This window comes from Podarcis pityusensis, assembly GCF_964106645.2.
Source record: "Podarcis pityusensis genome assembly, chromosome: 7".
Taxonomy (NCBI): domain Eukaryota; kingdom Metazoa; phylum Chordata; class Lepidosauria; order Squamata; family Lacertidae; genus Podarcis; species Podarcis pityusensis.
Window position 1 is genome coordinate 53,852,134 of NC_138031.1, and position 14,625 is coordinate 53,866,758.

The following is a 14,625-nucleotide window of genomic DNA, read 5'->3' on the forward strand; positions in this document are numbered from 1 at the left end:
TCACTGGAGTAGCTGTGACAGAGAAGTGCCTGAAAGGATAAGTCATCATCCAAATTGCTCCTGCCTGCCTGCCTGTGTAGAGGGTAATCTATGTTTCACATTGGATGTTTGCTCAAGGAACAGAAGACAATAACAAGAAGTAGACACAAAAAGATCCACTTGTGACTCAAAATGGAAGGACATGAGAGAGGAAAGAGGAAAGAAACAAGCCACACTTTTTTCCTGCATAAAAATCTTCAGAATGTTAATTCAACTGAGTCAAAATTTGGGGGGCACATTGCTGGCTCTGTTTAAATTGGAGAAAATTATATCCAGCTATGCAAAACAAGATTGCATTCTATGAGCGAGGAAGTTATAGTGCAAGTCTGAACATGTTTACTCAGATACAGCATGTCTCATGGAGTGCAATGCAACTTATTCCCAGGTAAGTGTATGCAGGCTTGAAGCCTCACAGTGTCTTCTTATGTGGGTATGCTCAGGTGTAAGTTCCATTGGGTTGTGTGTTTAACTTATACTCAGAGTAGACCAACTGGAATTAATGGACCAAAGTGAGTCATGGCCAGTCATTTCAATGGTCCTACACTGAGTAAAAGTTGAATACAACCCATTGAGTTTAATGACACTAACAGTGCAATCCAAACCCAAGATCTACCAGGAAAAACAAATTTGGAAAAGGCAGGTCCTTGGCTGTCCCAGCTGAAATGGGGTTATGCTAGTTAACTCTCTCAGCTCTGTGCTGTTTAATTGGGTGAAATTTACACTGATGTAAATCTGAAAAAGGGGAGCGGCAGTGACAGGACTGGACAAGAGACTTACACGTATTTCAAGCCTCTTTCAGCTCAGTCATGTGCCCTGGCAACGCAGTGGATCTTACACCATCTAATATGATAGTGTAAGTTAAACTTGGTTTTAAAGGCTTGTTTTCCCTCTGTGGGATTGAGCCAGCTCAGCTGACAGTAGTGCTACTCCTTAATGGAGTTTGTAATGTATGCATTTATGCCTCTATATACCGTATTGGCCCAAATATAAGCTGCACCCAAATATAAACCACACCTTTAAAATTAGAGGGGGAAATGAAAAAAATACCCAAATCTAAGCCAATCCATTCCTTGATGCTCCTGGCTGCATATTGGGTGGTGGGGTGGGGGTGGGGTGGAGGGGAGAACCACACTGTGTTGGTGGTGGCCTTTTCCCTTCCTCGCTCTCTCCCTTCCTGGCCTTGGAGGAAGAGGATGGGGGACTACATGTGGGGTGGGTGCTGCTTTGCCACATTCTTGGCGCTGTTTGCCTCGCACTCCTGGCTGCATACCGTAAGGTCGTGAATATAAGCTGCACTTTAACTTTTCAAGGTCGGAATTTGGGGGGAAAGTGAGGCTTATATTCAGGCCAATATGGTATGTTCATCTGTCTCTATCTCACACAAGGAAGAAGAAAATATTTTTTCTGATCTTTGATTTTTTTGGAACCAAAATTGTATTCACATGTGATTTCATAGAGTGTCATTAGACATCCTGCTCTCCAGCTACATGAAAGTAAATAACGATTCACTTCACAGGGTGGTTGTGAAGGCAAGCAACACTGATGATTTCATCCATCTTGTTTATATACTTGGTGATATTTGTTGCTTGTTATACATCACTTTTTGTGGAACGGCAGCATGCATATATATGCATGCATGCACACACGATGCTCAAACCAGCATCATAATTTTGGGGCATGATATTTGGACAACTCTCAGATAATGAGAGACTGATTCAGATATGTGAATGTTTGTCTGGACTCCAGTGTTAACTGTGGAAGGCAAAGTTCCTTGAGTGCAAACAGTACTTGTGGATCTCCTATGGAAGGCTGTAGTCTACCTTCTATTTTTCCAGATGTTGGAGTCCCCATTCATTCCAAAGCAAGCACTTCAGGGCATGCAAGAGACGTGTGTGTGCATTTGAGCTGTTTTTGTTGGAGAGAGAGGTTTAGAAGATATTCTTACTCTCTCACAGCAGAGTTAACACAATTGTGATTGCTCCAGGCACATTAAAACTTGGTTAGATTTGCAGCTGCCCTCATCTACCTTCACACAACCAATCCCCACAAAAGTACCGTATTTTTCGCTCTATAACACGCACCAGTCCATAACACGCACGTAGTTTTTAGAGGAGGAAAACAAGAAAAAAATATTCTAAACGAAATAGTGGATATATCATTTTTGTGGTTCATGCTGTGGCCACAGACATGTGATCTGACAGTGAGTTTGGAGTAGCCCAATGCAAAAATCCTGAGGATCCATGTGGATCCATGCTTTGTAACCACGGAGGAGGGAAGGAAGGGGAACCATGGATCCTCTGCTCACGACTGCAGCAGATCCCCCCCGCCACCCGCAGGCATTTGCTCCATAACACGCACAGACATTTCCACTTACTTTCTAGGAGGAAAAAAGTGAGTGTTATGGTGCAAAAAATACGGTACTTGAGCTAGAATAAATCAGACACTTAGTTTTGATAAGGGACTATTTTACCCGCAGAGTTTCAAGAAGTTACAGCAAACAAGTCCCCATCTACTGGCAGGAAAAGAAAGGTGAAAAAGGCTCCGAATGTCTTAAAAAGAAAAGTACTTACGTTTCCTTAAAAAAGGATCATGCAAACTTTGGGTTAGAAAATATGCAGCTTTAAAATAGCCTTATCGAGAGATTCGGTTCAGTTGCAGGGAGCCATGGCTGCATGGCTTCTTGCTTATTCCGGGAAGCATAAAGAGAAAAGGGGGGGGGGGATGAGCAGAGACTGCTGAGAAATTGCTAAGCCACACCCACTTGCAACCTGAGCTCTGGGCTCAGGTTAACTCTTTCATGCACCCAAGTGTAAGTCTGTAACAGTATATTACAACAGTTTTATCAGAAAGATAACCTCTGAACTCCTAGGCAAAGTTAATTGGATTGGCAGAGGAGAGGGAGAGCGCCTCTAACAACTCATTTGAATAATAAAGCATCACTTAACAAACCCTGTGGCTTGCCTCTCCATGTGTTTCACTGAACTGTGCTTCCAGGAAACAACTAACAACACTTTAACCTCCATAAATCCCTGCATGAAACTTTGGCAGTGCCAGTGTGAAGGCAAAAACATTGCTCTCAAAGCATTCAGAAATTGGCAGAGCTTCATCTGCCATAAGTTAGATTAGTTTCAGAACTAAATGTCCATAATGGATACAAAGAGACTGTTGAAATCCATCAGAATAAAAAATAATGTTCCTTGCCATGCCAGGTGCAGTGATGCTACATCTGTTTAAACTGAGACAGAGGGGATGTTTCCTCAAATGAATGACAAAACATTTCTGAAAAAGAAGAAGAGAGGTTGCATATATTTCTGCAGTTATCCCAGGGCACACTGTTCTCATTTGGAAATGAAAGCCTATTTATGTTCCTGTACCTGCAGAAAGGAAGGTCAAATCCCGCTTCTGCTGCCTTGCAGTCTACCACTGTCTCACAGGGATGTTATAAGATAAATAAATTGTAAAATACACTGCATACTGAGAAACAACTTTTCAAATTCCTTATTTTTTATGCCACAGAACACACCACCCCCTTTTCATTCAAAATTCAAAATATCCACCACCATGATCAGGCCCAGTTAGTTGGGGGATCCCAGGAAGGATTGCGTCAATGTCCCCCTTGCTCACACCTGCCGGGGTAGGTGCCAAATATTCACACTTCGAATGGTATGCCAGTCATGTTAGAAACAGTGCATGCTGCTTTTGGAAAGGCTAGGTTCCATAGTTTTAAATTATTTGCTAGCAGTCTGTTATGTACTGAGTTGAATAGGATCCAAACTGCAGCAGTCTGATTGGTCCTAGAACAATAGGATCCAAAATGCAGCAGTCTGATTGGTCCTAGAACAATAGGATTCAGAATGCAGCAGTCTGACTGGTCCTAGAACAATGCAGCAGTATGATTGGTTGGCAGGAACCACCCAATCCTGCTCCAGATAGAAGTGAATCCACAACCTGATTGGCTTACAGTAGAATTCCGGAATTAGCCAATCATGTGCAGCTCATTGTGTAAATAATGTATATAAAGCAGATACTGTGAGGGAACTTCCATTCAGTCCTCCTCACCACTATGAGCTGAATAAAGAGCCTGAAATCACTTTGCGACTCTGAGTATATTTCACTGGCGACGAGGATGGGATCCCACTGAGCTGACTGCCACACACAGCGCCGCAGCACCGCCACCTGCCGCACCGCTGCCTCGCACCGTGTATCCAGGCTTCAGCTCCGGGACACAAGGAACTCAGAATGGCAGCCAACAGCAGCTTCTCGCCATTCAACCCAGCATCTGGAGACTGGGAAGCATACGCCTCCCGTTTCACCTTCCTCCTAGAAGCCAAAGGGGTCACCGACGAAGAAGACGCCAAGAAGAGGGCGATATTCTTCAGTGTCTGCAGAGAGGAGACGTTTGAAATCGCCCGGGCTCTCCTTGCGCCTGAAGACGTCGCTACTGTTCCATACAAAACAATAATGGAACAGCTGAAGGGGCACTTTTCGCTGCAGCCCTCAGTGGTGGCTCGTTGAAATGCCTTCTACGCAAAGCGGCAAGCCCCTGGGGAAACCATAACTGGGTTTGTGACCTCTCTCCACCAAGCCGCCCGGTTCTGCAACTTCTCAGAGCTGGAGAACATGCTTCGTGACCGCCTTGTCGGTGGCCTGAAGGATGAGAAGCTGCAACGACGCCTCTACGCTAAGAAGGACCTAACGTTCCAGGTCGCTCTGGAGGAGGCCCTGGCAACGGAAGCTGCTGAGAGGTCGACGCAAGAGGCACGGCCGAGCCTGCCATCCCAACCGAGGGTCCACCACGAAGACCTCACCGACGACTCAGGATCCGACAGGGAGGAGGTGCACCGAGTACAGCAGCGCACTCAAGCAGCGCACAGACCACAGCTGCCTCGACGAGAAGGAGGGAACTGCGCAAGCTGCGGGGAGAGTCACGAGAGGAGGACCTGCCGTTTCCGCAACGCAGAGTGCAGGCAGTGCAGAAAATCGGGACACATCGCCCGGGTGTGTCGGGCTCGGCCCACCCGACACCAGGCATCAGATGACCAATCCAAGAGCCCCAGGTCCCGGGGCCCAACACACTAAGGCAACTCGACGGAGCTCACGGACTGCCAGGTATACCAGTTGCCCCACCCCAACGTAGAGAAAATTTATGTAGAGGTACAGATAGAGGGGGCCCCATGCCGCATGGAGCTTGACACGGGTTCAACTCTATCCATAATCTCGGCAAGGACCTTAAGGAAACTGTGTCCTACTGGGGGTCCCAAACTCAGGCCGGCCCCATTCACCCTACGGGACTTCCAGAAACGTAAGGTCCCCACAATGGGGGTGGGGACCTTCAGGGTGCAATACCGAGGGCGGACGCGGCAACTGGACTTGCTTGTGGTCAAGGGCCCCTACATTAGCTTACTGGGATTGGCATGGTTTGGACCACTGGGGCTAGCTGTCACCGGGGTGAACCACACTAGCTTACAAGTGGACGTGGATGCCATATGCAAGGAATTTCCAGGGGTTTTCAATGGGAAATTGGGACAGTATACGGGCCCCCCCATTGCGCTACAGCTTGACCCCGCAGTACGACCGGCCAGGCTCAAGGCTCGCCGGGTCCCGTTCGCCTTGAAACCCCGTATAGACGAGGAATTGGACTGACTCGTGGAGCAAGGAGTGCTGGAGCCGGTGCCTAATGTCCCCTGGGAAACCCCGAACGTCACACCCATCAAGCCTAATGGTTCGGTCCGCATCTGCGCAGACTACAAATGTACCATAAACAAGGCCCTCATGGCCCACGCATACCCAGTGCCAGTGGTCAGCCATGTCCTTGCCACCCTGGCTGGGTCGAAAATTTTTGGCAAACTGGACTTGGCCCAAGCATATCAACAGCTGCCAGTAGATGAGGCCACAGCAGAGGCACAGACGATTGTGATGCACAGAGGAGCGTTCAGGGTAAAGCGGCTGCAATTCGGTGTCAGCGTGGCACCAGGCATATTCCAGAATCTAATGGACTCTCTCCTTAAAGGGATTCCTGGCGTCACTCCCTTCTTCGATGATGTGTTGATTGCCGGGCCCACACCAGAGGAGTTTGAGGACCGCCTCCGCACCGTTCTGCACCGTTTCCAGACGGCGGGTCTCAAGGTGAAGCGGGGAAAATGTCTACTAGGAGTGCCTCAGGTGGACTTTCTGGGATTTATGGTGGACGCAGAAGGGGTCCACCCAACTGGGGATAAGGTACGGGCCATTTGTGATGCCCCAGCGCCCAAGAGCAAGACTGAACTTCAGGCCTTCTTGGGACTATTGAACTTTTACCATTCCTTCCTTCCCCACAAGGCGGCGGTAGCGGAGCCCCTACACAGACTCCTGGACGAGCGGGCTCCTTGGGTGTGGGGCCAGCGCCAGGAGGCCGCATTCCAGGCAGTCAAGGACTTGCTTGTCTCAAACTCGGTCTTGGCACACTTCGATGAGAGGCTGCCGGTGGTGCTAGCATGTGACGCCTCACGCTATGGCATTGGCGCTGTCCTGGGGCACCAACTCCCGGATGGAAGAGAGGTACCGGTGGTGTACTTTTCCCAGACACTCAATGCAACCGAGCAGAACTACTCGCAAATAGACAAGGAGGGTCTGGCAATCGTGAAGGGAGTAAAAAAATTCCATGATTTCTTGTACGGGCGGCCCTTCACCGTGGTGACTGACCACAAGCCGTTGCTTGGCTTGTTTGCCCCCGAAAAGCAGACCCCCCAAGTGCTGTCTCCTCGCGTCCTCAGGTGGTCAATTTTCCTTGCCAGCTACCAGTATGCACTGATTCACCGACCTGGGAAGGCGATGGGCCATGCGGACGCCCTCAGCAGGCTACCACTACCGGAAACAGGCCCTGACCCAGCACCTGCACAAGAGGTTATGAGCCTGGAGCTGCTTCCCGACCGCCCCATTCAGGCACAAGAAGTTGCACACCATTCCAAGAAAGATAGGGTCATCTCCCGGGTCCTGGACTGGGTGTGGAGGGGATGGCCCAGCAGCAGCCCCGGGTCAGAATTCGCCGGCTACACAACCCGCAAACATGAACTGTCGGCCCACAAGGGGTGCCTGTTATGGGGAAGCAGAGTCGTTCCCCAGCCCCTCTGCAAAAGGGTCCTCACAGCCCTACACGAGACACATCCAGGGGTAGTAAGAATGAAGGCCCTTGCCAGGAGTTATGTGTGGTGGCCAGGGATCGATGGAGAGATAGAGGCCTGGGTCAAACACTGCCAGGCCTGCCAAGAATCCCACCAGATCCCCCAAGGGCCCCAGTCCAGTCCTGGGAGTCCGCCCGAGCACCATCCCTGCATGTGGATTTCGCTGGCCCCTTTCAGGGGAAAACATTCTTCATAGTGGTAGACTCCTACACCAAATGGCTGGAAGTCGCACTGGTACCGTCCACTTCCACGTCCGCAGCCATCCAGGTACTACGCAGGCTGTTTGCAACCCACGGGCTCCCTGACACTCTCGTCTCAGACAACGGGACTGCATTTACGTCAGGAGAATTCCAAACCTTCACAGCGCAGAACGCCATCCGCCACATCCGTTCGGCACCGTTCCACCCTGCCACCAATGGCCAAGCAGAACGCATGGTGCGGACCACCAAGGACACCCTTCGCCGCATGACGCAAGGGGACTGGGAGTACCGCCTTGCCACATTCCTTCTAGCACAGCACAGCACCCCCAGCTCAACGACTGGCCGGAGCCCCGCTGAACTACTAATGGGTCGGCGCCTTGCAATCAGATTGGACCGCCTTCAACCCGATAGAGCTCAGGATGAGGTAGTGGTGGGGGAAGGCAGGAACCCCCGGACCTTCGAGGCCCAGGACCTAGTGTACGCAAAGAATTTTGGGGCAGGCCCAGCATGGGTACCCGCCACAGTCACCAGGGTCACTGGCCCCATGTCGTACGAGGTGCTAACGGATGGGGGGCAATGCTAGCGCCGCCACTGCGACCAGATACGGCGACGATTCCCGGGAGAAAACCAGGAGGAGGACAGGTCAGAGGAGTCCCAAGTGAACAGCCGGGCAGTGAGGCCCATAGAGCAGGAGGGGCCAGCAGGAGAGGCAGAATCAGTAAATACAGAGAGGACCCGTGAGGCCGAAAGGACACCAGAACCAGAACCACGACTGAGCGAGCCGGTTGCACCAGACCAAACAGCCCTATCACAGCCAGCATCCTTGGAACATGAGCCAGAACCTGGAGCCCGGACCAGGGAACACCCCAGGCCGCAACGCACACGTAGGCCGCCGGCATACCTTGAGGACTATGAATGCGACCTCCCGGGCAGGACTGGAACTTAGAGGGGAGGGGTGTTATGTACTGAGTTGAATAGGATCCAAACTGCAGCAGTCTGATTGGTCCTAGAACAATAGGATCCAAAATGCAGCAGTCTGATTGGTCCTAGAACAATGCAGCAGTATGATTGGTTGGCAGGAACCACCCAATCCTGCTCCAGATAGAAGTGAATCCACAACCTGATTGGCTTACAGTAGAATTCCGGAATTAGCCAATCATGTGCAGCCCATTGTGTAAATAATGTATATAAAGCAGATACTGTGAGGGAACTTCCATTCAGTCCTCCTCACCACTATGAGCTGAATAAAGAGCCTGAAATCACTTTGCGACTCTGAGTATATTTCACAGTCTCTTACTAGACATTGCTCAGAAATACCAACAAACAAACATCAGTTCTGTTTTGAAAACAGTGGTTGAAATCAGCAGTTTGGAAATGTTCAGTATGCCATTTTGAGTCAATATGATATCTAATTACATCCAAAAGCTTGCTCCTTGATCTCTGGACCCATCATGCAAAATTTGATTACTGTGTCCAAATGCAGAGAGAACACATGACTTTCAAAAATATATGGTAGATGACTTTATGTATTGCGTAATGTCAACATAGGCTTACAAGTGTAAAAACCAATTACACGAGACTTAAAATATAAACACCCATAATTAAAATGCACAACAAAACAATTCCATTAAAATATTCAAATCTACACATCCATAATCAAAACAGACAATAAAGCAACTCTGTTTAAACACACATTAATTAACACAGGAGACGCAGCTCTAGAGATCAAGCAAATTCCCATATAAACAGGTAAGTCTTCAAAAGCTGACATAATGCCAATGCAGATAAGGCCTCTCAGCCCCAAGTGCAGAAGCAGTGGTCATATCTAGAGTCAAAGGTAGCCACAATAGCTTTTAGCTTGTTGGAAACAAAGAAATATAGCATAACTTCAATGATCCTTTATCTGCTTCCAGAAAAAAAAAGTTTGGAAATAACACTGAAATGTACTATATTGTACTATATTTCTGGAAGTGGAGTTTATATCATGTGAAAACTCAGATACAATGCAGAAATTATGGAAATGTCAGGAAAATGGAACAAATCGCCGAGTGAATGTAGCCTTAGCTAAATACCACCCACCTTCTGCTTTTCAGTTCACACTTCTGCAAGCAATTTCCCCTAACATAATGTGTTTTTGTATTTTATTTTCATGAGCATGTTTTAATGTCTATTTCCCCCGACATACACCTTTTTGTACACATTATCTGCTTGGAAAACTGCATTGCAAAATTTGGGGACATGCAAATTTAAAAGGATAGCTGTGTTTTGGTTCATGCATTTTTTTCAGGAAAGAGAACTACATTTGTCCCCTCTACCTAGTCCCGGTTACAATGGAAACAGTCTGCTCTTGCCCAGTGGTGGCTGCTATCCTTTGGGACTGGTAAAGTGGAAGGGAGAGTGGCCAGTAGCAGGGGGAACCACAGCCACTGAGAGACAGAGCCAGCTCCTTCTAGCTTGTCCCCCACCCTCCCTGCTTCATTCTTCAAGAACAAAACAGACTGAGGAGGGGGGAGCTGACAGCCAGAGCCACACTGTGGCCCTGGACTAGTAAGTAGGAAGGCAGGCAGGTGAGGACTGGCTGAGGTTAGTGGGGCCATGCCCCCTTTGAATCAGCCACTTCTGCTCATGCTTGAAAAACTAGGTGCTAACACATTGTAAGTAAAAAGGGTTGGGCTGGGTTTGTAACTGTCTTCAAATTCCTGTATCAATATCAGTGATACATCATCTTTTTGCTTTTTTAATCACTTAGATTCCCACTTCCCTTATTTAAACTTCTATAGAGATAACATATTTAACAGACAAACTGAAATGGCTAAGTCTTTAAGACACTACAATACTTCTTGTTTTTTCTCATTACAGAGCAACAATGTGTGTTAATTCAAACAACCAGAAGAGGGCACTGCCCACCGATTTTCAACACTCACTTTTTTTTTGGTGGGGGGGAATGGATGGACACAAAGAGTTCTGATCACTTACAGATCTGTTCTTTACAACAGGATAATATTGTTTCTGTCACCAAAGCTACAATCAACATGCTAAATTCAGAAAGCGACACAAGAGAAGGCAAATCCTATGAAAACACAAACCTGGAAGCATAAATAACCAAAAAGCAAAGTTACTATATATTGCTACTAACTAGCTATTAGAAACAATGCATCGTAATATGCAAATTTAATTCAAAACTTAGGGTGGGGATGGAATCTGGCCTGTTAAAAGGTAAAGGTACCCCTGTCCGTACGGCCCAGTCATGTCCGACTCTAGGGTTGCGTGCTCATCTCGCTCTAGAGGCCGTGAGCCGGCGCCGTCCGAGGACACTTCCGGGTCACGTGGCCAGCGTGACGAAGCTGCAGCTGGCGAGCCAGCACCAGCGCAGCACACGGAAACGCCATTTACCTTCCCGCTATAAAGCGGTACCTATTTATCTACTTGCACTTAAGAGTGCTTTTGAACTGCTAGGTGGGCAGGAGCTGGGACCGAACGACGGGAGCTCACCCCGACGCGGGGATTCGAACCGCCGACCATACGATCGGCAAGTGCTAGGCACTGAGGTTTTACCCACAGCGCCACCCGCGTCCCTTTTATCTGGCCTGTTAGGCCTTGTCAGACTCCCAAGTCCCATTGTCCCAGCCTTCAGGGCCAATGGTCAGGGATGAGGAAGTCCTCAACATCATCTGGAGGGCCACAGATTAGCCACACCTGAGCTATACCACCCTCTAATATCACATATAACTTATAATAGGTTCTTTTTTTCACCTTGATGAGAAGTTGCACTCGCCAACATTCCCTGTTCTACTTGATTATTAAACATATAGCAGCCATGTTTCCCTTTTTTCTCTTAGTCACAGTTACAACTTTCTGGAAAGTAAATGTAAGATAATAGGCTTGTTTGGTGGTGGGAAATGTCCTTTTGAAGCAGCTTACTAGTTTTAGATATCAAACCTGCATATGCGCGCGCGCTCTCTCTCTCTCTCTCTCTCTCTCTCTCACACACACACACACAAAATTCTCAGTTACTGTCACTGAAATACCTTTTATTACTAGCAAGTAGCAACTAGTTATAGATGATGTTGATGAGAAAAATGTTCAGCCTTAGATCAGCACTGACAATAAAGTGATCTTGTATGACACTTTTGCAGATTGTGAACTAAGGCAGAGACAGCAAATTCATTTTATTAACCATACGTTCAACCAATTTATTTACACCCTCCTTTCCTCTCCAAAAAGAAGCCCAAAGCAGCTGATAACATCATACAAGAAAAAAATACAACAATTTAAAAAGAAAAACAATATGAATTATCTGACAGCAAAAATATTACAACAAACCTATAAGTAAACCATTGGTTTGATACTTTAAACACCAGTTCACTTAGCAATACAAAAATGCATAAATATATCAATAAACAAGGGGAGACTAAGTGTCCTGAACCCCTGACCTACCTGGCAGCATGTCAGTATGTCAAGTCCAAAGGCCAGAAAACACAGTCCAGGGTCAATCCAAGTAGCCAAGTCAGAATACAGTCCAGAGTCAAACCCAAAACACAGTCCCATAGAGGCCCAGGAGTATCCAAGCCAAGGCCCACCAACATGGGCAGTTGAGCAGACATAGCACCTCAGCTCTGCTGCCCTTTTGACCTTTGCATGCTGATTGTAGCGTCTGGGCTTGATGGGGCATGTGACCCTCACCTGTTCTGAGCTTACTTCAAGTGAGGAATCACACACCTTCTGCTAGAGCTAGTGAACTCCACCTGGCCAGCTAGGGAGCTGGGCTGTGGGTCCTCTAGAACGCCTTTCCCGTTGCTCCCTATGCCTCAGAGCCCACTGTATTCATAGAAACAAGGGCCCCTCTGGCTCTGGGAATGGGTCCTGCTGCTCTGGGTCCTGGGCACTGACCTCCATCCCCTTGCCATTCTTTGTCACCATGTGAGTACTTCCTTCCCCATCCCTCTGCTTGCCCCAGTGTGTCCCAGTCCTGGCAAACCCCTCGCCGGGTCCTCCCCATTGTCCTGCCAGTTCATGACACTAAGATATAACCCATATTTCAGCCACAAATATATACACACTAGGTGTTGCATCCTTGCTTGATCCACTCACCTGTCATTCACCCCACATCAATCCCCTAGATTGATTCCCCACATGCAACTACAAAGCTCACTTTTCACCTTCCAAAACCCATTTCTGAAGCAACTTCTCACTGCAGTCCCACTTTGCACCCATTTTCACCTCCCCACCATGTCCAAAACCAAAATCAATTCTCCTGGCAAACTGGGAACATCCCCTCATTCACACAGTTTAGGACATTCCCCACCTTTCTTCAGCAGAGTTTCTTTTTCTTTGAAAAAAATAAAGGGCTCACATAAATGTAAACAAAGCTTCAATAATAAAGAAAACTGTGACAAAATAGCATAATGAGACACACTAAATACAGCATGTTATGTACTGAGTTGAATAGATCCAAAATACAGCAGTCTGATTGGTCCTAGAACAATGCAGCAGTATGATTGGTCTGCAAGAGCCACCCAATCCAGCTCCAGATGGAAGTGAATCCACAACCTGATTGGCCTACAGGAGAATTCCGGAATTAGCCAATCACGTGCAGCCCATTGTGTAAATGATGTATATAAAGCAGATACTTTGGGGGAACTTTCATTCCTCCCCACCACTATGAGCTGAATAAAGAGCATGAAATCCACTCTCGACTCTGAGTATATTTCACTGCCGATGAAGGTGGGATCCCGCTGAGCTGACCGCCACACACAGCAGCACAGCACTGCCACCTGCTGCACCGCTGCCTCGCACCGTGTATCCAGGCTTCAGCTCCGGGACCCAAGGAACTCAGAATGGCAACCGTCTGAGGCAAGAAACAAGAAGAGGCAGTTGGTCCCTCTTAACTGAAACTTAACAAAACACACTGAAGGGAGGAGCTGATTCCGTAGCATAACACACAAGCCCCGCCCACCAGATACCAAATGTTCTACTGATCCAGTTAGGCCCCAGTATTTTTTTTCAACCGCCTCCCCCTCCTTTTGTGTAACCCAACTTTGTACACAAGCCACCTCTATGGTAACTTCCTGTATCTTCCTCCTCCCATACAAAGCACCTACTAAGCACCTTCACCTTCTGCCCAGTTATGAAGACCCAATTCCCCAGAGGCTCCTGAAGGGCAGCCCTTAACTTCTGGAATGACTCTTCCTGGGAATTTCTATTCTACCCCATCAACACACAGAATGTATTAAGCACTTCTCCAGAAGATTTCCCCATTGCCAGGCGATGCCAGTCATTGTGGCCTGTAGTACTTTGCCTGTTTATTCAAAGGATGCTTTCCCCAGAAGTTATACAAGAGGAACAGAGAACCAGGTCTCTCTAATATGGAACTAGAGGCTTGAACCAAGGGTAGGGAACCCTTTTTGGGCATGAGGACAAGCTTCTGGGAGATGCAATCCAGGGGCAGAAGTGGGTGGAGCAACATGTGTTACTCTTTCCTTTGCATCCCAGCCACACAAAGTCCAGAGATTTCTATGCAAAAGGACACACATACACATACAAACATGCATCTATTTCCATCATCGTCCAGGCATGTGAGAGGCACAGAGAAAGCACCAGAGGAGGGTGTGGAGAAGGGCAAATGGGAGTGGCCTGAGAAGATTCCTCAGGGCCGGATAGATGGTCCTAGTTCAGCCTTTCTCAACCTGTGGGTCCCCAGATGTTTTGGGACTACAACTCCCATCACCCCTAGCTAGCAAGGCCAGAGCTCAGGGATGATGGGAGTTGTAGTCCAACAACATCTGGGGACCCACAGGTTGAGAACCGCTGTCCTAGAGGGCTGTATTCGGCCCTGGACCTGAGCTTCCTCAACCACATGACAAGTATGTTTCTAGACTTTCCAAACAAACTGTTGAATACTGTACTTGATAATCATCTCCAGGGATACATGAGGGATCGCTGAAACTGGCTCAATCAATCAATCAATCAATGCTTTTCTTCTCCCATACTTCCACATTCAAGCCAGTCCCTTTAAGAAGCATTTCATCTCCTGATGAATGTTATTAGCAGAGGGGGTGAAATTATGCAGGAACTGACACCATTATAAATAGTATGCATACAAAATCCCTTTTAAATTACTATAATAGGTACCTAAATCAGCCCTGCTAATGGCCTATGAATCACAACTGTCCCTGCATACATTTCTACATGTTATGACTTGAAAAATTTGTGTGTGTGTGTTTCTA

At 47.7% G+C, this 14,625-nt stretch overlaps 1 long non-coding RNA gene across 1 annotated transcript; it reads left to right on the forward strand.

Annotated features, from left to right (window-relative positions):
• The first annotated feature begins 330 nt into the window (after positions 1-330).
• Positions 331-13,088, forward strand: LOC308481695. The gene is made up of 2 exons (XR_013988818.1): positions 331-424; positions 10,259-13,088. It is a non-coding gene; the product is annotated as an uncharacterized lncRNA (long non-coding RNA).
• Positions 13,089-14,625: the final 1,537 nt, after the last annotated feature.